Source organism: Lemur catta, chromosome 18 (genome assembly GCF_020740605.2).
Source record: "Lemur catta isolate mLemCat1 chromosome 18, mLemCat1.pri, whole genome shotgun sequence".
Classification (NCBI taxonomy): domain Eukaryota; kingdom Metazoa; phylum Chordata; class Mammalia; order Primates; family Lemuridae; genus Lemur; species Lemur catta.
Genome location: NC_059145.1, coordinates 30593554 through 30618404, shown reverse-complemented (window position 1 = coordinate 30618404; position 24851 = coordinate 30593554). Strand labels below are relative to the sequence as shown.

Below are 24851 nucleotides of genomic sequence, written 5' to 3'. Positions count from 1 at the left end.
CCTTCACTCAGAAACACTTTGCTACTACTGGAAGTAGTTAACTTTCTGCCTCACATACCATATAATTTGTACCAAAATACCTCCCCATTCTATCCCAAATCTGCCCATGACCCTATTTCATTAGGGCTGAGACACTAGCCAATTTCCATCCTTAGAGGGGATTTGGTTTTAGAGTATCCTCACAGATCCCAAATTCCCAGTGAGTTTAGTAATTACGTTCCTGTCTTTTTCACACGTAACGTTGAACATTTCCACTCCACACAGCTGGCAACATGCAGTTGTGTGTACATGGTATCAGCCCATGAGATGAGTGGGGAGCTATCAAGCGGGGCCCCTCTCACCAGGCCATGCACCCTGTGCGTGGGGGGCCGTGTCTCCACAGAAGGGGATAACTTTTTTCTATTCTGCATAAACATTCCCTATGCATTAGTAACAGTCTTGATACTGGAGAAAGGAAATCACAAAACTTGATAGGATTTGGCAGATAAAACCTAGTGATTTGATAAGAGATACATTATTCCCTTTGGTTTAATATTTCACCTCTTCTAATTAGAAAAAATATTCACTAGGAAAAGTTTTTTATATAGCATCCTTTTGGCATTAGCATGAGTACCTCCAAGGAGTTGTATTATTCAAACAACTTTCTATTTCAAAACACACAAGTAGTGAAATCTAAAAAATTATTATTAATACATTTTCACTAAATGCATAGAAACAACAAAGTTAATGAAGAAAACACCGAAGCAGCTTTTCCCAGCTGGTAACCCACTTCCCAAGGGCAGAATGTTTTTCTTTTAAGAAATCCCTACTGATACCTTGGAAGGGTAATTAATGGCATTTTAAAAACTAAACTTCCTTCTTGCTTTCCTTTTACAATATAAGCGAAGGTGATGAGAGCAAGAACCCCCTTGGGACATAAAATACATTTTTACAGAGTTTCTAAAATCCTTTAAATGAGAAACATATCTTCTCATTTAAAGAAAACTTGAAGAAATATTAAAATGTGAGTTAAACTGAGAAAACATACCTTATGTCTGTGATTCCCACTTCCTAAGGAGTATGATTAGGTAGCTGGCTGTCAGTCGCTCTGGTCTGGCAATCAGGTGACAATGTGGGGAGGGCTGGCTTCACAAGACAAACGGAGCTCAATCTGGGCACTGAAACGGATGGAGACAAAGCCACAGTGAGCCGGAGTGGAGGGTCACAGAAACGACTCATGCACCAGGAGGGACCCTGAATTTTTTCTTTGTCAAACACAATCTCTTTGTAGGTGACCATTCCTGAAACCCCTTTAGGAAATCTGAGACCATGGGATGCATAGTTAAAAGAAAGGGGCTGAGGCCCAGTCAGGATCACTTTAGACAAGTCAATTACACCAAATCAACATCTTTACCTGTAAAATGAGGGTAGGGAATATCCACCCAAGAAATGTGTTGTAAAGATAAAGGGACAATGCACGTAAATATTTAATATTTAAGCAATATCTGCACAGAAGAGACCCTGAATAAATATCTGTGGAAACAAAAGCAATAGTTACACACTTATCATATCCTGTGGCCCACTGACCTTGTCAATCATCATCTAGACCGTTTCTACCTCCACACCATTATTAACTACGTGCGTGTAGGGCTTTTCTATCATCTTGTCTGATGCCTATAACAACCTGTGAGGCAGCAATTATTATACCCATTTTAAAGATAAGGAGACTGAAGCTCAGTTCATGCTATTAGTGAATCAGATCAAAGATCTCCCACTGTAAAATTCAGTTCTCTGCTTGATTACTCCACATGGCTTTTGGCTCTATGGAAGTTCCATTCTTAAACTGATGCAAAAGAAGTCAATAGTTGCAAAATTCTGTATTAGGCATCTGTACCACAAAAAGCGGTTGATGCTAAACATTTACACACAACATGGGGAACACATGAGTAAGTGACTAGAGCCCAGACAAAGGGAGTTTGGAGTTATGTGGCCATGGGTGAGAAATGTTGGGCTAGGAATCCAAGTAACAACAACAAAAAAACCATAAATATATTTCATCTCTCCTCTTTGTGAAGATGAAGAATAACATTTTTCTTGAGTTCAAGGATATTTCCTGCAGACAGAAATTTTCTCATCTAATGGACAAAACTAGCAAGTTCAAAACAAGTTAATATAGTAACAACAACCCTTTACCCAAAGGTTGCTATAGCAACTTCCACATGCAATGCAATGATCTCAGCTCCCTGCACGCCTGCCCTTATTGCACCCTCACAACAACTTTCAGAGTTAGGCTCTGCTATCTCCAAGTTTTGGATATAGACTAAGGCTAAGAAACAATGAGTATGTATATCAGCCAGGGTTGAGCTGCTCAAAGTGCAGGTAAAACTGGGGGATGGGGTACATCAAAGTCCCCCCCAAAAAAAAATAAATAAATAAAGGGAGATACAGGCTCAAGAAAAACATCCAGAATGACCATGACCAGTAACTGCCATCTCTGCTCTTATAACGCAGAGAATCAGTAAGCCACCAAGAGAACCATGTGGTGACAATGCAGGCTAGGAAGCTGGACGGGCATGACAAGGCCAGCTAATAAAATGTCCACCACCTCAGCTTAGAAGCCTTCTCAGGCTAAGCTAGATGTCCCTCTTGAGCTTCTAAAAAGCGTTGAACAATCCTCAACTACTCATTCATCTCACAGAATTATAACCATCCATGTCCTTGTCTGCACTACTGCTCCCCATTGACTGTGAGGATGGGAGGTCAAGGGCAGGGAGTGGGTGTGCCATTTTATACTTCCAGAACATAGCACAGCACCTGGCATACAACAAACGCTAGGGAAAGATTTGTCACATGGAATTATATCCTAACTGATGCTCTTTCCAGAATAAACTTTCTACTGATTAAAATATAATCAATCATTTACTTAAACAAAGAGAAAATGCTCTTTAAGTACCTTTCATTATAAAAATTGGTTAGCTGCAGATTACAGATTGATAATACAATTAAGAACATATTCCTACAGATTATTTTTGTACATTTACGTATGGTAGTAGACAACTGTTGTTTTTGTTAATGGAGGAACCATTCCCCCTTGTACTGCCAAGCACCACCTCATCAAATAAGGTGTTCAACCAAGAAAGAAGCCAACATTGAGTAATCAGAGCCTATAGATGAAGAGACACAGGTTAAGAACATTATTTTGAGCACCAGGATCCCAACTACCAAAGCTATCACTGGCAGATAAATTCCTTTTCACAGATTAGTAGGTCAAGTATGGTTTCTGCTTTGTACCAACAAAAGGAATTCAATTTTTTTAATATATGGTTTAATTTCTTCAACCATATACTATTGGCTGAAGAAATGGCAATGTCTGAAAACAGTAGAAGAACAGAACTCAGCTTTAAGGGACACTAGTCTGTTGGTGAGCTGCCATACAGCCATTTCATAGAGAGATAATTGGGAGAGACCCAGCAATCACTTGGACATTCTTAAGAGAATTAAAAGAAAACATAACAAGCCCTTTCTTTGTTTATATGCACAGATAATTGATTAATAGAAAAATTATCATTACTAAAATGGCTTCAGAGATCTTTGGGGCTGTGGGAATTACAAATGATCTGAAGGAAAAGTGATTACAGAGTTTCCCCCAAAGATATTAGTTGTATAGTAATTAATGACATTGAGACAGCATGATGTCCATTAAAAAATTCACTGAAGACTTTCCAAATAACTGAGCCAAATTAGATATTGAAAAATCAAAGCAAGAAAGCCTCATCACTAAACATATAAAAATACAAGAGAATTAGCCAATAAAACAGGAATAGTAGGTCTCATCTAAAATGGCTTTTGCTTGTCATCAAACTCATATAAAATTCCTAAGATCTGTCAGTCTGGTAGTGTCTAAGTGATATGTCAACAAATATATTCACTGAGAATACTGATTCTGCCTAGAGCCAGTGTTTTTAGAAAAACAACCTAAAGAGTCAACTATTAAATCAATAAAATGAATGTTTTGAGCAGGTCTTTGGAATTGTGCTGATTTATCCATATTTTCCAGTTTCATTTCCACATTTACCACCAAACTTCTACAAGAAAACATAAAATGAACCTGGAAATATTATGTTCATCATAAATACAAGGACAGTTGTGCTAAACATATCTGTGCCAGTAAGGGTGATTCATAAATCATATTCATTTACCTAAATCCTTAAAGATTTTTTTTTAAACGTAGTGACTGGAATGCCAAGTATCACAGAGTTTAAATGGTATTTTTAAGCTAATAGCAGTTGACATTTTAATTAGATATATTTATGAGAGACACAGAAAAAAAAATAGAAGATAAACAAGGAATAAAGGCTGAATCAAGGAGTCATGAAAAGAGAAATGAATTACTATTCATTTCCTTTATCCTTTTCTTTTAGCATAACAATCAGAAGAAGTAGAACTTACTGGTCAAGAATGTGAGATCTAAAGCCAGCTTTCCCGGGGCTCAAATGACAGCATTGGTATTTACCAGCTGTGAGACCTTGAACAAGTTGCATAAACTACATCTGTTTCCACAGGGATAATGCCAGTACTTACCTCATAAGGTTCTTTTGGGAAGTGAATTAAGTGTTATTCAGAAAAACATTTTGCACAGGGCCCGAGAGCAAAGAAGCATTCAATAAATACTAGCTATTATATTATTATTTGTAACCTTACTTACTGGGTGAAGAGCTAATAATGGTAGTGGATTTTTGTTTCAAATTTTATTTATATATTTATATTTCCTCTTGCACCAGAAAAGATGCAAGACAATTTAAAAGACACACAAGAGACAAAAATATAGCCCAACTTAAAAATAGAGTTTAAATAAACAAGGAAACAAAGGTTACAGACGAAAACAGAGCCAGGAACAAGACAAAGAATAAGAATCATAGAGATACGGCTGCTATAATCAGCTACTAGTTTGTCTTAGGCTTTCTGGCATCTAACATAAGAAAGAAAACTGGGTCTATGGCATAATTTTCAGTACCCATGAGATCAAAACACACTAAACGCCCTGGAAGAGAGTCTAGTAATTTTGTTAGTGACAAACAAACAAAAACCATAAAGAATTAACACCAACAAATGCAGCAAGTCTCTAGAGGGACACATAATTAATAACTATGGTGTACAGCATTGTCAGCCTCAATTCTTTACCCCTTCCTGCATCCACACCTGTGCCATGGCTTCTGGGCCAAATTGATTTCCCCACTCCTTCACTTTGAACTTGGTCCAAGAATTTTCTTTGGCCTTGATATACGGGTAGAAGGGACAATGTGTCCTAACTCAGTTCTAGTCCTTGGCCTTAAAAGGTCTCAAGTATTTCTGCTTGTCCTACTGCCTCTCTGACATAGCCAGAAGAAGGAAATGTCATAGTCAGTCAGTGGTGTAAGGGAGAGGAAAGACACAAAGCAGAATCTGACTCTGTAGTATGGAGAAGAGCCACCCGGCCGAGCCCAACCTAGATCAGCTAAACCCCAGATGACTCACTAAGACATATGCAATAAGTGATGATTGTTTTAAACTTCAGAATTTTGGGTTAATCTGGTAGGCAGCTATGAAGAATAAATACAAAAATCAAATAATGACATTTTTAAAAGCAGTATATACATTGCCGACTATTAATATAACTCAAAAAGTATGCATTCTAGATGACTTACCATGACCCAGATAAAAAGCAGCATAAAGAATATCAGTATATATCCTCATAGTTTTAATTTCTAAACTTATTAACTTCATTATAATTTCAGACACCCCCAACAATTAATATAAATAAAATTAATTTCTCACCATGCTAAATGAAATTGCTCTGATATACAGTCACCAAAATTAAATGATAGGTTTGAGGTAATCAGTCTGCAAATTCAGGTCACAAAGCATAAGCAAACTTCATGGGAGGGTGGGATGGAGAGGATGGGGGAGTAGGTTATACCTCAAAGAGACAGACCGGCAGCTTCCAAAGTAGCACTGGGCATGATAAGTGGCCCATGGGTATGGCCCTTGGGACAACTGGCACGTGTATGAAGACAGAGAAACCAGCCTCTTCAAATGCGTGCCTTATTCAAAAGACACAAGGGAAGGTGTCCCTAATGATTTGTCTTGATTTGAGTGTGGGTTGCTTCTCACATAGGCAACTCTATCCAGTGTGCATAGGACAGAAGGAGTTGTAAGGATTTTAATCATGGTTAATGATTCTCATGAGCAAGGATGGGAAGGCCAATTAGTAACTCTAATACTACTACTACTACTAACAGCAACAATAATTTGCACCCATTCATCAGTACGGGTGTTGCTAGTCCCTGTGCTAAGCACTAGGCATGAATCATTTCATTCAACTCATTATAACCCAAGGAGGCAGGTATTTTTATATCCTTCATCCAACCTGCTTTGCCTCCTGTTTTATGTAGCCAGGTATTTTGGAGCTCAAAGAAGTTAAGTCACTTGTCAGTGGTGGCCCAGGCATTCCTGTCCAACAGGAGATAGCAGACAAAATTAGGACAGGTATATTTGATTACTATTCACTTTACATAAGTCTTGAGCATTTTCCTGGCTAATGTATTTTTTTGTAATTTATCCATTTTTAATTGACACATTGCAATTATACATAATTATGGGGTCCCATTTGATGTTCTGATACACAACCACGTTGCATGATTCAGTAAGAGTAGTTAGTGTATCCATCACCTCGTGCACTTACTTCTTTGTGGCGTCAACCTTCAAAAGTTTTTCTTCTGGTTATTTTATAACATACAATATTTTATTGTTAACCACAGTCACCCTACTGTGCAACAGAACCACAGAATTTATTTCTCCTATCTGTTGATTGAAGTTTTAATTCTTTTCTTTAATCTAAAGCTTCCCTAATTTCAACTTCTCTGTGAAAATATTATGTCCCATAGAAAGTACTTTGTAAATGGGAAGGGGTGTGATGCACTGTGAATACCTCACAACTGCTTTAGAGAGGAAACATCAATTCCAGGGGTATTATTTTGGAATATCCCACTGGTCAAGGTTTATTCAGAGGACTTGGACCTAAATCCCTCAGCATTACCCTTTAACTACCTCTGACCCATTTGAAATCCTATTCATATGTTCTCACTGTCAAGATCATCAACCTACAATGTGTTTCTCCTTTGAATTATTTTCTACTGGAAATAATACATGGACCTCAGGGTTATAGGAGATTATATCATGAATTCACAGGGTTTTTTCGTCTAATTTCTCTTTAGTTTTTCTTTCTGTATTGCTAGCCCAAACAGATAAATTCTGTACCAATGTTACATGTGAATTACATACCAGGTTCACTACTTAGGCTTGCATACTATTCTAATGACTTTCTGCAATGGTATGTGGGACACGTGATAATAATCAGCAATAAAACCACTGGAAATTAAATTCAAGCCCAGTGTACACTAGACATAAGCATTTCTGATGTCTCTTGCCTCTAGTTTAGCTCAGATGACTAAAACACAGAGCTGTGGGACTATTTATAGACAATGAATCTCTACAAAATCATGCAGTGCTGTGTATGACATGGCATTCTGGTCCAGAATATTCATCTTGTATCAGCAACTGAAGCAAACTTAGAATTCACACATGCAAGGTGATAAAACAGATGGTCCTACTTGACATACCAGCTTAATTCAACTGATTATTACTGTGACAATGAGCAACTTCTTAACCACACTTATCTTGGTCAACTTTATCTATTTTAGAAACAAGACAATCCTACTGCTATCTCAAAACTCCATGTTACCCAGTGTTTTCCCTCAAAGGTTATGAATCTTAGACTGTAATCACTGCTCACAAAGCCAATTTTGTTTTTCTATCTCTTTGTCTTTTAAAGGCTCCCCAAGAACAGTGAATAATCCATCAGGTTGTTGTCACAAGTCATCAAAAAGTTCTATAAATTTTATATTACCTCTTCAAGATATTTTTTAACACCCAATAGGGACATGCAGCTTTGTAATCAGAAGCTGTATTGGTTCCCTCATAGTTTCTTCCATGTAACATAAAAGAAAGATGTTTATCATAATGCCAAAATAAATAATTTTTCCAAGGCAGAATTCTTATAATTGCATGTAATGGCAAACCAATTAAAATTAACGTAGGTAAATTTAAAAGGCAGGGGTGAAATAGGGAGTTAATTAATTCACTTGACAAGAGGTCATGTGACTCTATGTAGGATGGGTTCAGGCAATGGTGGTCAGTAACTGTTTAACAATATACTTATTTTTAAAAAAACGTGGAGGATAGAGGGGGCTGATTTGTGGCCAATTTCAAGCTACCAACAAGACATCAATCAGCTCACAGAATTCCTAAACATTTAACAATAGGCTGTTGTGTGCTGGGATCAACAATTCCAGAATGCTACTAGGTCCAGCTATTCAAATGAAATCATAAACATCCCAACATCTCATCTCCCTCTCTCCTTTCTTCTTTGCTTTGTCTGATTTCATCCTCAAATAGGTTTACTTAGAAATGACTGCAGGAGAATGCGCTCAGAAGGGCTCTAAATAGCTTGGCTTTATATCCATCCTTGCAGAACCAAATGTAAAAGCAAAGGAATGAAGTACTCTGATTGCCCAGTTTGGGGGTTAGAGAAAATGAGGGAAGCAGGTATCTCCAAATCATTTGGATTAATGAGGATTCACCTGAAACTGGGAAAGCTTAGCTCTGCTAAGAAAGGAACTGTGCCTATGAACATCATGAACGCCACCCAAGTTTCAATAGATCTGAAATTAAATCTGCAGAAAATGTGTACTCCATTTCTAGGTGTGTATAGCAACTAGAACTTCCTACCATGTGTCTACTCTCAATGGAAATGTGGGGGACAAGCTTAATATCCAAGAAAACAAACTGTGTTTTAAAGAAAAATATGCTCTTGCAACATAAAGAAGCTGTCTTCAGTCAGGAATAAGTACAAAATGTGAAGATATATAATTGTTGCATAAATTTATTAATAAAAGTGCTAATGCCATAAATCGTACATCTCCATTTTGACACACAATCTTTTATTTTCCTTTTACTGAAGAAGAAAAAAAAAAAAAGAGCAGAACTGGTAATATTGCTTGCAACTAAACTGGCTTTTCCACCAGAAAAAGATGTTTAGAAAAAGTTATTCAGAAAAGCAAAACAGTACTCACAAAAGGGTAATAATGAGTCCAACCAAGAGGAAAAAGCCTTCCAACAATACAAAGCTTTCCAAAACCTCTTTCAGGACCGAAAACCAAAAGGATGTTTTAAATTCTCTATCTTTGTAAAAACCATCTCACCTGCTAGTTGAGTATAAGATTCAGTTGAAATTTTAGAGTAAGAATTCTTAACTCAAACTACAAGTTTTATGGACAGTCAAGAGATGAGAAGTGACCTCAGCAGCTCTGGGATTAGAGGAAAATTGATACATGCTGCCCCCAAACTGTGAGGCACCATAGGTGCAAGATGTAAATGACACTGGACCTTTGTGCTGCCACCTCGGCCACTGTGGGTGTCCAAGAGGTGAGAGTTCAATATGGGATAAGGAGGGATTAAACAGACACTGTGGCTTTATCCTAGAGAGCTCTTTCAGTGCTTATCCATGGAATTTCTAAAAATCCCATTTGTGTATTTAGTCATGTTGATTTATTTAGTAACAGAAGAATAAGAAAAGAGCAGGGAAACAGCAAGGAAAACTTGAGCATTTTCCCCCCCAAGGACAAAGGAGGTGAGTTAGGCTACCTTTCCACAGTTTCTCTTTATCACTGAATCGAGTCAGCTGCAAAAATATGCCTGCTGTAGCTTAATGTGCTGCACAGAGGGATGGAGCAGTTGGTGAATGACATCAGTTAAACAAACCCGGGCCCATTTGCGCATTCCTTTCAGGCCTATCATCATGGTACTTGAGTGCTCAGCCAGGCCATCGTTAGGAGGGCGGAAAATTGGAGCGGAAGGCTCCGATTAACTCAACTGTCACTAAATATTTTCACTGGTGAAGGGGCTTCCTCATAGGGCTTTAATGCTAAAATGATCCTTTCCATGTGATGTGCTAGATGAATGGAGGATATGAAGTGGACAAATGTTGCTTGTTGTGAACAAAAGGAAGGTCCCCAAATATTAACATTTCCTGCCCACGATGAGAGAGTCATATTCACAAAAAAACAAATTTATATGTACAATTCCAATGGCAAAAAGGAAATGCTAAATGCCAGTTTTCTCATCAACATGTTATTTTATATATAACCCATATTAATAAACCCCAGAGTCCCATACTATATGTGCCATATAGACAGATAAATGGCATACATGTCAGTAGTATTTTAAATAGGATGATACTAGTTTGCACAGGGCAGCGATGTGGCAATTGTTTAAAGACAGGAAAAAAAATAAAAAATTTTCTAGCATTACCTGGTTAAAAGTAAGTGTGAGTTTGCGGCATAGTTGGGGAGAATCTGTATAATATTTCTTTTTAGACTAGAAAATTACATTTTACCTTTCAGGTAGGATTTTTTCTTTGGATATTTTGCTAATATCATATATAGCCTCAGTAACACCTTATACATAAAACTACAAATATTAGTTGGAAAAACATGTTGAGGGAGATTTACCAGACTGCATACATAAATGAGGCAATAAGACATGGCATCGGAATTGATTTATAGGTTATGCCACGTTGCAGTTAAAGACCAAATATCTGCCAGTATCCCAAATAAGGAGAGATAAGTAAGATTAAAGAGTACCTTTTGCACAATTAAGACCTTAGGATTCTTTTACAGACTGAGTTTACATTTATTGCCTGGAAGAGCAAGATGTATTTCAATATATTTTCATTTATTCTTGAGCATTAACTGTTTTAATAAAGGCAGAGCTTCTAACTTAAAAAAATAAATTTGGCTTTAACAAAGTAATTGTATACATGATCCTGATTTTCACTGTGCTATCCTTTCTTCCCTGCTGTGTTCATTAGCTGCTGCTCTTTGACCTTGGACAAGTAACAGTAATCCTTTCAGCATGCCATCTTCTGTCACCAAGAAGATGTTCCCTCCACTCTGGCAACATTTTTGTTGTAGTTGTTGACATGCTAGGTAAAATAATCTCCTTTGGACACTCCCACCGTTCTCCATGATACAACTCACCTGAAAGGATGTTTAAGGTCTTTAACCACTACTGTGAGAAACTAAATACAGGTAAGTTTTCGTTGCTTTGTTTTGTTCAGCATTTCCTCAATTTGCTTCCTGACATCTACACCATAAGGTTTAGAAAAGATAGCTATGAAAATAGACACCATCAACATGAACTTCCAAGAGGGAACTCTGTATGTGGATCGCAATACACTGATGGAAGTAGCGTCGTATCGGATATGCGCTTCAACAGGCTTCTTCAAGATCAGTGTTGATGGGCTCTGTTGAAAACAAAAGAGAATTTCTTCTACTGAGCTGCCCTGCAAAATTCTATCCTGGAGTTTCATCTTTGTCCCTTACAAGGACAAAGCAAATGAAGAAGAAAAAAAAAAAAAAGCATGTGATGTTTTGATCAAAATGTATCTGCCACTAAAGTTGGGGGTCCAGAGCTCCATGGTATGTGGAGGATGATTCACAGAGGGTACATGGCCTGAGGATGCCATGGTGCTATCACGAGGCAGGGAACATTTGTGGCACCCACAGCTCTTTTCCTCTTCTTCCAGTAACAACTTTGACAGCATCTGGGGAATTCACCATCCTACATTCTCAGTCTATAGGGTCTGAGTAGAGCTCCATCCTGAGCGATGAAGAATGTGCCCCAGGCCAAGCCAATAGGCACAGCATACTTCCCTAGCCACAGGAACCTGTTGCAATAATCACACTAATTCTCACAATGTCTGCAAGAACTATAGTAAAAGAGGCTTATTCTTTTCCACTGGAGCTTCTGCAGCCATACTGCCACCAGTGGTTAGGCTAGACAATGTCTGTGATCCTTCAAGTATTTAATGGGATATCAAGAATACTGCACTGTAATTTCTTTTTGGGGATAAAATATATTGGAGTCAATCTTTGTTGTCCCTACCCTATCCAGGATAGGACATTGATCTAGCCCCTTAGGGCAATCCCCATAAATCTGTCCCTCAGAATTTCATCTGGCATCAGTTATTTTCTGTTACTTAATTTCTGAGTGTGTGTGTGTGTGTGAGATGGGGTCTCACTGTGTTGCCCAGGCTGGACTTGAACTCTTGGTCTCAAGCAATCCTCCCACCTCAGCCTCCCAAGTAGCTGGGACTACAGGCATGCACCACCATGTCTGGCTAAGAAATGGCACTTAAGATAGAAATGGCACTTGAGATTTTTTTTTAAAAGCATAGGTTTTTGTTTTTTTGAGACAGGGTCTCACCAGGTTGCCTAGGCTGGCCTGGAACTCCCGGGCTCAAATGATCCCCCCACCTGAGCCTCCTGAGTAGCTAGGACTACAGGTGAACAACTTAATTTTTTTAAAAAAGTACTTAATTTTAAAAAGTCAGCATGAACTGAAATTTACTGCACAATGAAGTTAAAGGCTCTCAAGGAGTCATAATTGGCTTAATATGGCTATATCATGTTTTGTCAGTTATAAACTTAGATGGATTTGTACTGGCATCTTCGTACTGTTTTAGGGGGAGAATAATGTATCCAAAGACCTTTGAAATAAAATACTGGACATGAGAATCTATTACAGCTTTATTATTCTGTCCATCTCCTATCCATTTAGTCAATTTGAGAACAGTATGGTCCTATCTTACCGAAAAATTAGGTCCTAAAGTCAGCACAGCACATAGATTATATAATCATATGATATAACTTTATCATATTAGTTTACATTTCTGGGTATAATAAGGTCCAAATACCTTCAAAATATATCAAGACTCGGATGCCTTTTCACCATCCATACCATTATTATCAACTCCAAGCCACCATCACTTGTTTTCTGAATTATTCCCAAGGCCTCTTAACTGGTCTCTCTCTCCTTCCAAATTTATTCCTATATATTCTTCACAGAACAATCAGCAAATTCTAAATCAATTAATCAATCAATTAATCAGATCACAGCACTACTTAACACCCTCTTCTGTCTGTCCATTGTAAACCGCTCACCATAGCCTATCATGTTCACCTTCTAGTTAAAAAAAAAAAAAAAACAGAACAAAAAGAATTTTGTAAAGCCCCAAAGGAAGGCCAAGTGAAATCTGGGACATCTGGCTTGGTGAAGAGATAAGGGCTGCTACTTCTGCTTAAACAAGAGTCAACCCAAGAAGCCACTGTGAAGTTCTCTCTTACTGCTCCTGTTTATTTCCCTCCTTGGCCAACAAATGAATAATAGCAATATCTTGCATTTGCCTTGTGACTTATCAAGGACCTTTACCATCATCAATTATCTGTACAAAAGTTCTGTAAGATGGACAAGACAGTAGTTTCTATTTTCCAATGGAGATTCATAAAATTGACTCCAAACCGCCCCCCCCCCAAAAATTAATTTTCCCTTGGTCTTTCCAGTTACTAAGTGGTTAAATCCAGATAGGATCTGTGCCTTCTGCTGCGCTGCTTAGAGCTCTTTCCACCACGCCACAGTTCCTTAAGGTACACCAAGTATAAGGAAAGTAGTTTGCACACACAATTCACCAGGAAAAAAAAAAAAGGAGGAGGAGGAGGAGGAGGAGGAGGAAAATGGGGAGAAAGGCAGTCACCCAGTTCCCAGTGCTAATCTTCTACCCCCATCCTCATCAACTAACTCAACTTCAGCTAAAAATTACCTTCTTGTAACCTCAATGCAACACCCAGCTGAGCCTACCTGTCTGGTTTCTATTAGCTTTAACCAAAGGGCCAATTATCACACTGAAATTCTATTTTGACATTTATCATGAATGTTGGTTTCTACAAAATTCTTAATTAAGAAATATTATAAAACACAGCTCTCCCTCAATAGCCATGGGACTAAATACCCAGGGACTACATCTTTTCCTCGTTCTTGCCAGCCTCAAGGACACCAATCCAGACTGAATTATGTCCAGCAGTATCCTAAGGTCAAGTTTCTAGAATAGAAACAGCAAGGACACAGAATGATTTTAGGGAAAATTTTAGGTCCAGCATTTTATCATTCCGCCATAGACCCAGGGGTTAAACTCTGCACTGAAATACTATCATCACTTTCAGTGGGAACTTACCCTCCCCAGGTTCTTACAGCCCTAGTCAGGGTTCAATCATCCATTCAACAGCCATTCACTGCACGTCCACATTGTGCTAGGGGCTGGGCATACAATGAATAACAAGACAGACACTGTTCTGGTTCTTTAGAGACTACATCCTAGTGAAAGGGTCACACAAAAGCCAAGTACACAAACACAGTTATGATCGATTGTAAGTGCTATAATGGAGACAAACAGGTGCACTACTGGAGCATAATGAAGGCAACTTCTTTGGTTAGGGTGGCCAGACAAGCTCTCCCTGGAGAGGTGAGTTGGTGACAGAACTGCCATTAATGAGCATTCCTTCCTTGACCCACACTCGCTTCAATACATACTCTTTCCTGATGAACAGGTCAAAAACCAAACGGGCTATGGTGGGGAAGGTACTAGGCATACCAAAAAATTCTACTTTAGAAATCAGTCATGAAAGGTTATTCCAGTTTAAAATCGAATCAACACAGAAGAGCCAGAAACAACTCTAATCAGCACAAAAATAACCTCTTTATATGCCATCAAGGAATCATTTCTCTAAGATGACAAAAGGTATATTACCAATAAATCCACTATTCTGTTTCTAATTAATGCAAACGTATAATATTCCAAGCTGTTATTAGATTTCAATTAATAACCTGTGATGCCTCATTAACACAAATATGCTCTTAGTGGTGCTAAACCTTCATTAGTGAAATGGGTCCGATGACATGACTGTTTCATACGATAATGGAACTATGATTAAAAGGCACAATTAATCATTCTCTTCTACTACATAATCTCTATGACAGTTTACTTATGCCTATATGAAACATCTGTTTCCTAAAAAAAGCCAATTTATATTTAAACTACTCGCTGGCAGAAAGGAAAGGAAAACTATCACACTGAAATATCTTTAATAGTTGCAACGAATCTCAGAAGCAGGTCAGAATGAGGAAAGCCACAGAGCTGGCGCCATTCTCTGTTTCACGTAATATACTCATGTTAAGACTATCAAGCCTGGAAGTGCAAATTTCATTCAAACAGCTGCAAGACAGTGCTTTATAGTTTTCTTGTCTGTGTACTTTCCCATTCCTTGAACCCTGAATGCTCCATCTGAAGGTTCAAGCCAGCCATAGGTCTCAAGTCAAATACAGCAAAAGCAAGATACTATTCCCACCCTTCTCCCCCACTCACCCACACTGTTCCACACAATGGAGTTGGACTTGAAACCCACCTGTCTGGAATAGTATCTATTACCAGTACCTACCCAGCATCTTTCCCCAATTCTGACAATAATGCTCTGTTTTTCCTTTGCAGAACCACCCCTCCCTTATATCTGTGTGGCCCTGGTTGGGCTGTCAGTCACAACTCTTCCCTCAAGGAGGAAAACGGAGGATCATGAGCCAGGCCATCAAATACCTCAATATTCAGCACAGTGAGTTTTATTTCCCTTTGTACACATGTGCTCATTGTTTAGTTCCAATTAAATAGCTAGTACATATGGTGTTTGTTTTTCCATCCTTTAGATACTTCACATAGTATAATGGTGTCCAGTTCCATTCAAGTTATTGCAAAAGACTTTAATTCATCCTTTTTTATGGCTGCTTAGTATTCCATATACCACATATTGTTAATCCACTCATGAATTGATGGGCACTCGATTCTACATCTTTGCAATAGTGAATTGTGCTGTGATAAACATTTGCATGCAGGTGACTTTTTGATAAAATGACTTCTTTTCCTTTGGGTACATACCCAGTAGTGGAATTGCTGGATCAAATGGTTAGTCTGCTTTTAGTTCTCTGTACTTCAACTTCATAAGTAAACAGTAGTTTTAAAAATCTATTGAGATTTCATTTTAATTGTTGCTTAGAAACCATCACAAGATCAGAACCGTTTTCTAGCTTTAAAAAAACTACAAAAAGGTCATTTAAGTATTTAAGTTAAGAAATTATCTTAAAATGGAGTTGTTTAGAAACTCAAAGTAGCCTTACATGAGAGACACAATCCTAAAAAAATTTAAAATAAAACAAAATGTTCAGGGAGTCTATTTCAATAGTATAAATCTATTCCTCCTCAATATTTTGTCCTAATGCACAGATTGTGACTCTGTCCCCTTGGCAACAGAAGTAATACTAGGTCTTAATTAATGTGCATTAATATGCAAGCAAAGCTATATTTCTTTCACATAGTTATATAATCGATATATAAGACACAAGTGTTAGATACGGTACTTGTGATTAAAATGGATCTGTGTACTTAAATAGCTACCCCTTATTATAAAATAAATATTGATCTATAAAACGTACATGGTGTGATAACAGTTTCAGTGCACATGCCAACAATGATCGGTTGGTATGAGTTGCTGGAATACTGGGTTGAGGATTGCAAAATGGCTCAGGAACTTGGTAAGAAAGAGCACAATGAACGATTAGTTATGTCTGCCAAGGGTGCAGGACCCAGAAGTGGTAGTAGGTGCAAAGAGCTTTTTTTTTTTTTAATCCATTGCAACATGGAAAAGTACAGTTGTTCTCTCAGTAGCTGCTTGACCTTTCTGAAGTCTTCATTTTCTGCTTCTCCGTCCACTCATCTTTAAAATGAGGGTTCTGATTAGATGACCTCTAAGGTCCCTTATAGTTTGAAAAATCTATGACATTCTGAGGAAAGAATAATAATAGCTCCTATGTTTAGCAGCTCAAGCAGTCTGGTGTGGGGCCAGCCAAATACAGGCAGCAGTGAGCCTAGATATGACAGCTTTGAAGAAAAGGCAGAGTGAAGTGAAGACAAACTTCTATGGAGCTGTTTGGCCTGAAGAATGAGGCCTAAATAGCAAAATTTCACCTCATGGCCGGGCGCAGTGGCTCACGCCTATAATCCTAGCACTCTGGGAGGCCGAGGCAGGTGGATCGCTCGAGGTCAGGAGTTCGAGACCAGCCTGAACAAGAGCGAGACCCCATTTCTACTAAAAAAAAAAAAAAAATAGAAAGAAATTATCTGGCCAACTAAAATATATATATAGAAAAAATTAGCCGGGCATGGTGGCGCATGCCTGTAGTCCCAGCTACTCAGGAGGCTGAGGCAGGAGGAGGATCGCTTGAGCCCAGGAGTTTGAGGTTGCTGTGAGCTAGGCTGATGCCACAGCACTCGCTCTAGCCCAGGCAACAGAGTGAGACTCTGTCTCAAAAAAAAAAAAAAATTCACCTCATCAACAAATAATCCATCGTCTTTTCACATGTACTTTCAAAAGCCCTTCCTAGAATTATTTTGCAAAGGAATTGCATGTCCACAATTTCTTTAAAAAAATACCCAATTTTCATGATAAATACCTTCAAACACCTGCATTTCATAGATGGAAACATTCTTGAGCCTGGCAGGATGTTCGCAGCCACAGGAACAGGAAAGTTCCTATTTTGCAAAATAGGAAGTGTGGAGATCAGGCAGGTTCCGAGACTCCACAACATCACCGGTGGGCAGCCCCAATCCTGTTGAGCACTCAGCTCTAGAGACCTGTAAACACCTTATCCTCAGGCCAGTTTCCTGAATGGTGAGTAGATGGCTGCCAATAGCAATTGGTGCTCTGCGTTGGTGCTCTGCGCTTCCTTGTTCAATTCTTGAACAAGACTTGGTTTTTCTTTCTTAGAAGCATGAGCAAGGTTTTCCTTATTGTCCTGTGGTCCAGGTTGGTTCAGAACAGCTCATCGTTGAATCAATACCTGGCAAGGCTGATGAGATTACTCTGATTGGGAAGGAAGGAAGGAGGCGAGAGAAAGGAAGCCCTTGGCAGCATCTAGAAACTGGCCTGACGCTTACAGCAAGGCCTCCGTGTTAGCAGCCGGCCTGGCACTCACTCCTGGGCCATACTGCTCTCCCGCTGGATGTAAGTACCTGGACAAAAACCCACAATTCAGGAAAGGTCACTCTGAGACCACGATAAAGTAAAATAAAGCAAGACCACTTTCTGATTTTATCTAAACACAGACAAAAAGAAAGCCACTGTGCCACCCACAAAATACCAAATGTTCTTCTCCTTTGGCTAATAAGAGTCACTGCTGCTTCATTACAAATAAAAGTGTTAGCCTTGCTTCAGTCTGTCCTCCTCATAGAGATTTACTGAGATGGTCGATCATAGAATTACCCCTACTTTGTGATGGATCCCTAGCCAGCATGAATCTGACTTCCCTGGACTCTCCCCAAATCACCCAACCCAAGTCCAAATCCTTTCTAATACCCTCTTACTGAGATACCCTGGTTCTCCACGGTGTGTTCTTCCCACTGCAATGTGTGAAAAACCCAACTCATTCACTCTGAAGTGTGTTCCTGGGTGTTTCTAGCTAGAGGGCATTCATACTGGCTTTAGACCAATGTTTGCTAACTTCTTTTTTTTTTTTCATTATTATCCCCCTAAGTAGCCTCTTCAGATACTGTTTCCCTAATCATCTCCACCCTTTAATCCTTCAGTAAAGGTATATACTGTATACCTTTTTTATGTGCACTATGTGTATCTGTACTTTATACATACAAAGAGTAAGATTCTCCTCCCCACATATACACACTCACAAATCAATTCTTGCATGGTTTAAACTAAATTATGTGGGGCTATAAATGATGTGGAAGAGTGTACCCCAGTATGTTAAAAAGCACACACCTTCTTATAGCAATACATCTTTTTAGCACAGTAATAGCAACAATAATCATCAACATTTTTAGTGATTCCTATATACCAGGCATTGCTACTGTACATCTATTAATTTTATACAGATTAACTCATTTTATTCATACAAAATCCTATGTGGTAAATACGAGAGTTATCCGCATTTTAAAGTTGAGGAAACCAAAGGGCAAAGGAGCTAAGAGTCAGATCCCATGTCACAGGGCTAATAAACAGTGGAGACACCAAATAAGTGGACCTCTGACTCTATGGAACATGCTCTTAACTGTGAGGCTATAGTGCCTCATACTCAACGGCGGTTCCATAAACACTTGCTAAATGCAGGAACACAAATGAGCAAACAGGCATCGTGATTTTCATGCTACTGCTTCCAAACATGAACAAGGCAGTAAAAAATCATGAATGTAGGGGTAAGACCTAAAAATAAGATGTCTTGTTACACAGAAAAGCATTTTGGTTGAAATCTTTCAGGGGAAACTTTTACAGTCTGTGCTGCATGACTGTCAAATGTTTCAAAAAACTAATCCCCTTCTCTCTCTCTGTGTATGTGTGTATGTGTGTGAGTGTGCAAAGTAGAAAATGCCTTGGTTAAGAAAGAGAGGGAGCGGGGGAAGGAAAACAGGTAGGATTTTTTCCCCCTAAAAATTAGAAATTAAAAAGTGATGCTGACATCATACACCTGCTAGAAGCAGCACAGTTCTGCTTCACCTCTGCCCACCACTGCTCCTGTGAACTTGTTGCTATATGGTCATGCGGTCACCTGGCTGAGACTTCCTGTCCTCACCAGGAGCCACCACATTTCCCACGCTTTCAGAGCATTCTTCTCACAGAACAAACCTGTTGGGCATCATTTGCTTTTACAACTCTCCTTTTTTTTTCCTAATATTGCCAAAGAATCAAGATCCTCAAAATACGTCTCCTTCTGGGGTCAAGTGATCCACTCACATGAATCCACCCAAGCTGCAGCCCTTAGCTGAGCTGATTTTACACAATCGAACAGAGAAAGAAAATGGCTTTTCGTGATGAGCATCTGCTGTTTTGTTAAAAATGTGGTTAAAGACATTAACAAAAGTGACATCACCAGCTGTTGTAATGTCAGGCAGCTTAGCTAAACTGTTTTTTATCAAATGACAACATATGACACCCAAATCAATTCCAAACCAATAACACATTGTTACTTGTGAAACAGAGCTGAATGAGAGTGAGAATGAGAACACGTGTGTGAGTAGGAGAGAGAAGTTAATTAAAATCCAAATTCTTTTTTTTTATTTCAGAATATTATGGGGGTACAAACATTTTTGTTACACGTAATGCCTTTGCCTCGCCCAACCCAGGGCTACAAATGTGCCCTTCCCACATACGGCGCACTCTGCATCCAGTTGAGTTTACCCACCCCCTCCCCCACCCCTGACCGGCACCCAGTGAATAGTACTACGATGGGAGCACCTTAATGTTGATCAGTTAGTACCAATTCGATGGGAGTACACGCGGTGCTTGTCTTTCCATTCTTGTGATACCTCACTTCGAAGGAGAGGCTCAAGCTAAGGTACCTTGTCAGAGTCTGTGGACTGAATAAATATATGAATAAATAAAAAAATACAAATTCAAATTTCCCCTGAAGAGGGAATGACAGACAATAGGATAGTGGTAATTTTTGTAAAAGTTTTTACCTTTATTCCAAACAAAGCGAAAGAGGATGATTATCCACTATATATTCTGACACAGAAAACAACACATTTCTTTCGTAATATGCTTGTAATGGCAAAAAGATATGACAGTGAATTTCTGGCCTGTTAAAACCTGACTTGGCTTCTGCCCTTGAGCCACATACCTTCTGAAGAGTGTGACAATCAGGGGAGAATTGTGTTATAGAGCTATGTTCAGCTCCCCCATTTTTATCTGCCCATCATTTTTAATTATCAGGCCATTAAAAGGTGGCAGATCAGTAGCATAGCCAACTGTGTTGTCCTTATGGCTGAAAAGTCTGTGGCTGTTGATCCAACCGACCCCCTCCCCGTGTTCATCACGGAGCTTGTAAAAACAGCACAGCACAACGTCTGCCTGCCTGCCACAGTCATGGCCGATCCTGAATAAATTTTTAATGTCCACAACTGTGATGAGGGTAGGGCCTGAGCTTGCCCAGTCAGTGCTCAGGAATCCGTGGGCATTGCACATGCATAATTATTAATAATCCCATTCACAAATGCCAAGGCTACCAACAAGCCCTGAACTAAGTCTTGCTTCTGTACGAGTTGGTGCGACTTAGTCATCAGGAAAGAAGACACTTCCAAGGGTATCATTCCTCCTGGAAGGAAAACAAAGGGGCGTGCTTTGGGGAAAGGACGTTGCCAGGAACAGAAGGTACACTGCACATGGAGAGTATTGCGAGGTAGGTAACTCAGAAGGGACCTATACTTGGGGGAAAAACACACCAGAACCAACAGAAGCAGCAGAAATAAGGAAGCAGCTGTGTGCCCTGATTTCTGGTAAATGAAAGGAAAACAGGGCCGAAAGTCACAATCAGCATATGGAGACACGCAAACGAGGGGCATCTGGGAAAATCAATGGGCGCCAGGCTCGATGGTGCCTGCTTCTTCGAGGATCTCACTGCATTATCGCAGGTGGATAGATGTGCTCCTTAAATTGGCACAAGTAGATGGTGCTTCTCTGCTGAGAATGAATTAAAGGCGATGCTGACAGTAGCAGCATGAGCAATGTAAGTCTGGTGCCGGAAAGAACTTTCGATAGCAAATCCGTGACACAGGAGAGGTCACCAAGAAAAATGAGTCTGGGGGAATGTTAGGGAAGGATGGAAAGCCTGGAAATGTCTCAAGTCCGGCTCTGTGAGGAGACAGAGGACTGGGCAGAGTGACTTCAAAGGCCATTCTAGTCCTGTTAATATAGGGAAGAAAAGCTTCCTTGATAGCACTGAGCTTTAGGTTTCCAATACAGGAAAGACCATTTTTAATATTTTTTAAAGAATCTGTTGTGTCATTTTCTAAGTTTCCAAGGCAGATCTTTTAATTTTACTCTTGAAATTAAACTGTACATTTTCTATAGTCACCTATCTATTTAAGTCTTCTATTACTGAAGAGGCAGAATTTGGACCAAACGCCAGAAATAGTGGTCAGTCAGGAATTTCTGTCTGCTTTTTTATTCCTGGATTCACTCATTTATTTAACTAATTAATTAGAGATTGCAGCTCAGCCTCAGTTTCCCTAAATATTTAAAAAATAGACTAACCATGGGAATCGTAGTAGTGGGGAATCTGGTTTTCTCCTCTCTGATAGCACTATTGGTTGAGTCTTCTGTATTTATCAGATTCCCTACTAAGTTTTGCAACCAGCTGGATGAAATGATGAAGATGCTTGCACTTAAGCAGCCAAGACTGGTCACTAGAGACAATCCAATCCTCTCGCAAGACAACGCTCAACCACATGCCACACAAACAACGCTGCTCAAACTACAGAAGGTGGAGTTGGAAACTCTCTGTCATCCACCATATTCACCAGACCTTGCACCAACTGACTACCACTTCTTCCAGGCTTTGGACCACATCATACAAGGAAAAATACTCAATTCTCAATAAGCTGTAGAAAACACCTTCTGCAATTTCATCACCATTCACTTTTCAGACTTCTTCGCTGCTGGTATAAACAAGCTACCCTTAAGATGGCAAAACTGTGTGGATAGTTTAGGTGCACGCTTTAATTAATTGTACTGCTTCTTGTTTGAGATATATTAAACTAAGTTTTGATTCAAAATCAGATATTCATACTTAATGACATAATACATAGATTTCATTTTCTCTAACACTAACTTCATGAGTTTCATTTTTACCCTCTTTATGGATGGGAAACTGGCTAGAAAAGAAATCACAATAAGAGGAGAAATTAGAATTGGAACACGGCACTGATTTCAGAGCCAGCACTGTTAGCCTCTATGCTGTATTTCTCCCATAAACTTCTAAAAACACAGTTCCTAAGTACATCATTCCCCTATAGCTTCCCCGCATATTAAGAGACCTGCATTATAACTGGAATTTTTAACTAAGGTAAATATCTCATCCACAAGACCCAAAAGAATCTTTCCTATGAGGGAAAGATCTGGGCTCACAACAAAACGGGCAACAGCTTTTCCAGGGTATAGGACACCCATGTTTGTGGCAGGCTCAGAACTTTTAAAAATTCAAAGAAAAGTCCTAGTCTCTCATGCAGTTCTCTTAGTTTTGAATAAGACCCCCTAATAGCCTGTTGGACTGCAGACAAGAGAAGTCCTATAAAAGACACTGTACTTGCTTTATCTCTTTTGCCCTCCACTATGGTTCTACAGGGTGAGTGTTAATAACCCCACCTGCAAACTGAGGACTGCGCCTGTTAGGTAATGTGTCCAAACTCATCACATCATAAGAAACAGAACAGGGATCCAATCCCAGCTGTACCAGCTCCAAGATGAGTGTTCCTTTTTGTTAGAACACATGCTGCAGTGTCACCTCCAAAGGTAGGTAGGTACTGCCTTTACCACACCAGAGTTCTGAAACTCACCTTAGATCTCACCTCATGTGAGAAACCTGCATGACCCCCAAGGCCCTGGGGAGTCCATAACCTCCACCCTCCATGCTCATTTCACTTCCCTCTCTTCCTGTTAACTGCCACAGAGGCCTCTCTCAGTTCCTCCGAGACCCTGTGTGCTTTCTTTTGTACACACTGTCCCCCTGACTAGAAAACTCTTCCCTATACTACCCATCTCCACCACCTTGCTGCCTTCTGCTCCTCCTTTGGAACCTCCTCAAGAAGACCTCCCGATGTCCCCATGTTTCCTGTGCTCTAGAGCACAGTCTCTCAACCTTGGCACTATTGACATCTCGGGTCAGGTAAATCTTTGTTGTGGGGTCTACACTGTGCATAATGGAGAGTTTAGCAGTGTTTACTAGAAGCTAGTAGCACCATCCCCCCAGTTGTGACAACCAAAAATGCCTCCAGACATTGCCCAATGTCCCCAGAAAGCAAAGTCCCTTCTGGCTGAGAATCACTGATCTCTATAGCCATTTGGAACTTTTAAAAAAAAAAATCTTCAGCACACTGGCTCCAGAGCACAATGCACGTGCTTGTTTGTGTGATTATTTGACTCCCCCCCCCCACCAGGGAGTAGGGATGGTGCCAGTTTCTGCTCACACTTAAATGCACAGTGCTCAGGGTAGTAGCTGGCTTAAAGCAAGATTCCAAGAAAAACACACATTTCTTTGCACTTCTACCTAAAAAGGGCTTGGTGGGAGATCATAAACCTAAGTAGGTAGCTAATAAAAGATTGCCAAAGCTTCTTTATATACAAAAGTAATGCCATCGTAATTGGACTCGGGAGACTAAGCAGTGGGCAGGATGGACATTAACCAAACTACCAGCGTGTCAACAGAACTTCTGTCAAAGAGGAGGAAAGAGGTTACCAACAGTCCCCCTGACAGCACAAATGGATTACATAAAGACATCCCACCGGAACTTCAGCAGGGCTCTAATTAAAAGAAGAGCCTGTTCTTTGGCAAACATCGCCACGCAGCCATGGCACTGCTGTGACGTGGCAAATCACAACAATCTGAAAACACACACGACGACCCGGCATCTTTGCCCTGCTGCACCATCCTGAGTTTCCCTGACAGAAATCAGAGAATAAGGTAACCTCAGCTGACAGGTTTATTAAGACACAGAAGACATTACAAAGGCCCTTCTGACATTATAATCTCTAACACAGTCAGGGGTAGACGCTGACTCGCCATCATTATTGAAAGTAATTGGTCAAAGAAAAAAAGAAGGCGAGAGAGGAGGAGAGCAATCCTATAAAGCTGTCAAGTTAATTATTTGGCCTACAGGTATGTTCGGTGTTCTCGACTCCTGCCTGCCACGGTGCTTGCTGGGGCTTTGCTGGTACTCTCCCCTCGCCCACCTCCCATTTGGGGCAGTTCTATCTAAAGCAGTGAGAGCATACGCAGAGCAGAATCCTATCTTGGCTGGGCTTTCTCCTCATCCAGTTTTATTTACATGCTGGTCT

At 39.7% G+C, this 24851-nt stretch overlaps 1 long non-coding RNA gene across 1 annotated transcript in view; it reads right to left on the bottom strand.

Annotated features, from left to right (window-relative positions):
- The window catches only part of LOC123623645, a 197043-nt gene that overhangs the window by 112004 nt on the left and 60188 nt on the right, over nt 1–24851 (bottom strand). Inside the window, exon 2 of the long non-coding RNA XR_006729955.1 lies at nt 1028–1157. This is a non-coding gene — a long non-coding RNA (uncharacterized LOC123623645). The remainder of the gene's footprint in view (nt 1–1027; nt 1158–24851) is intronic.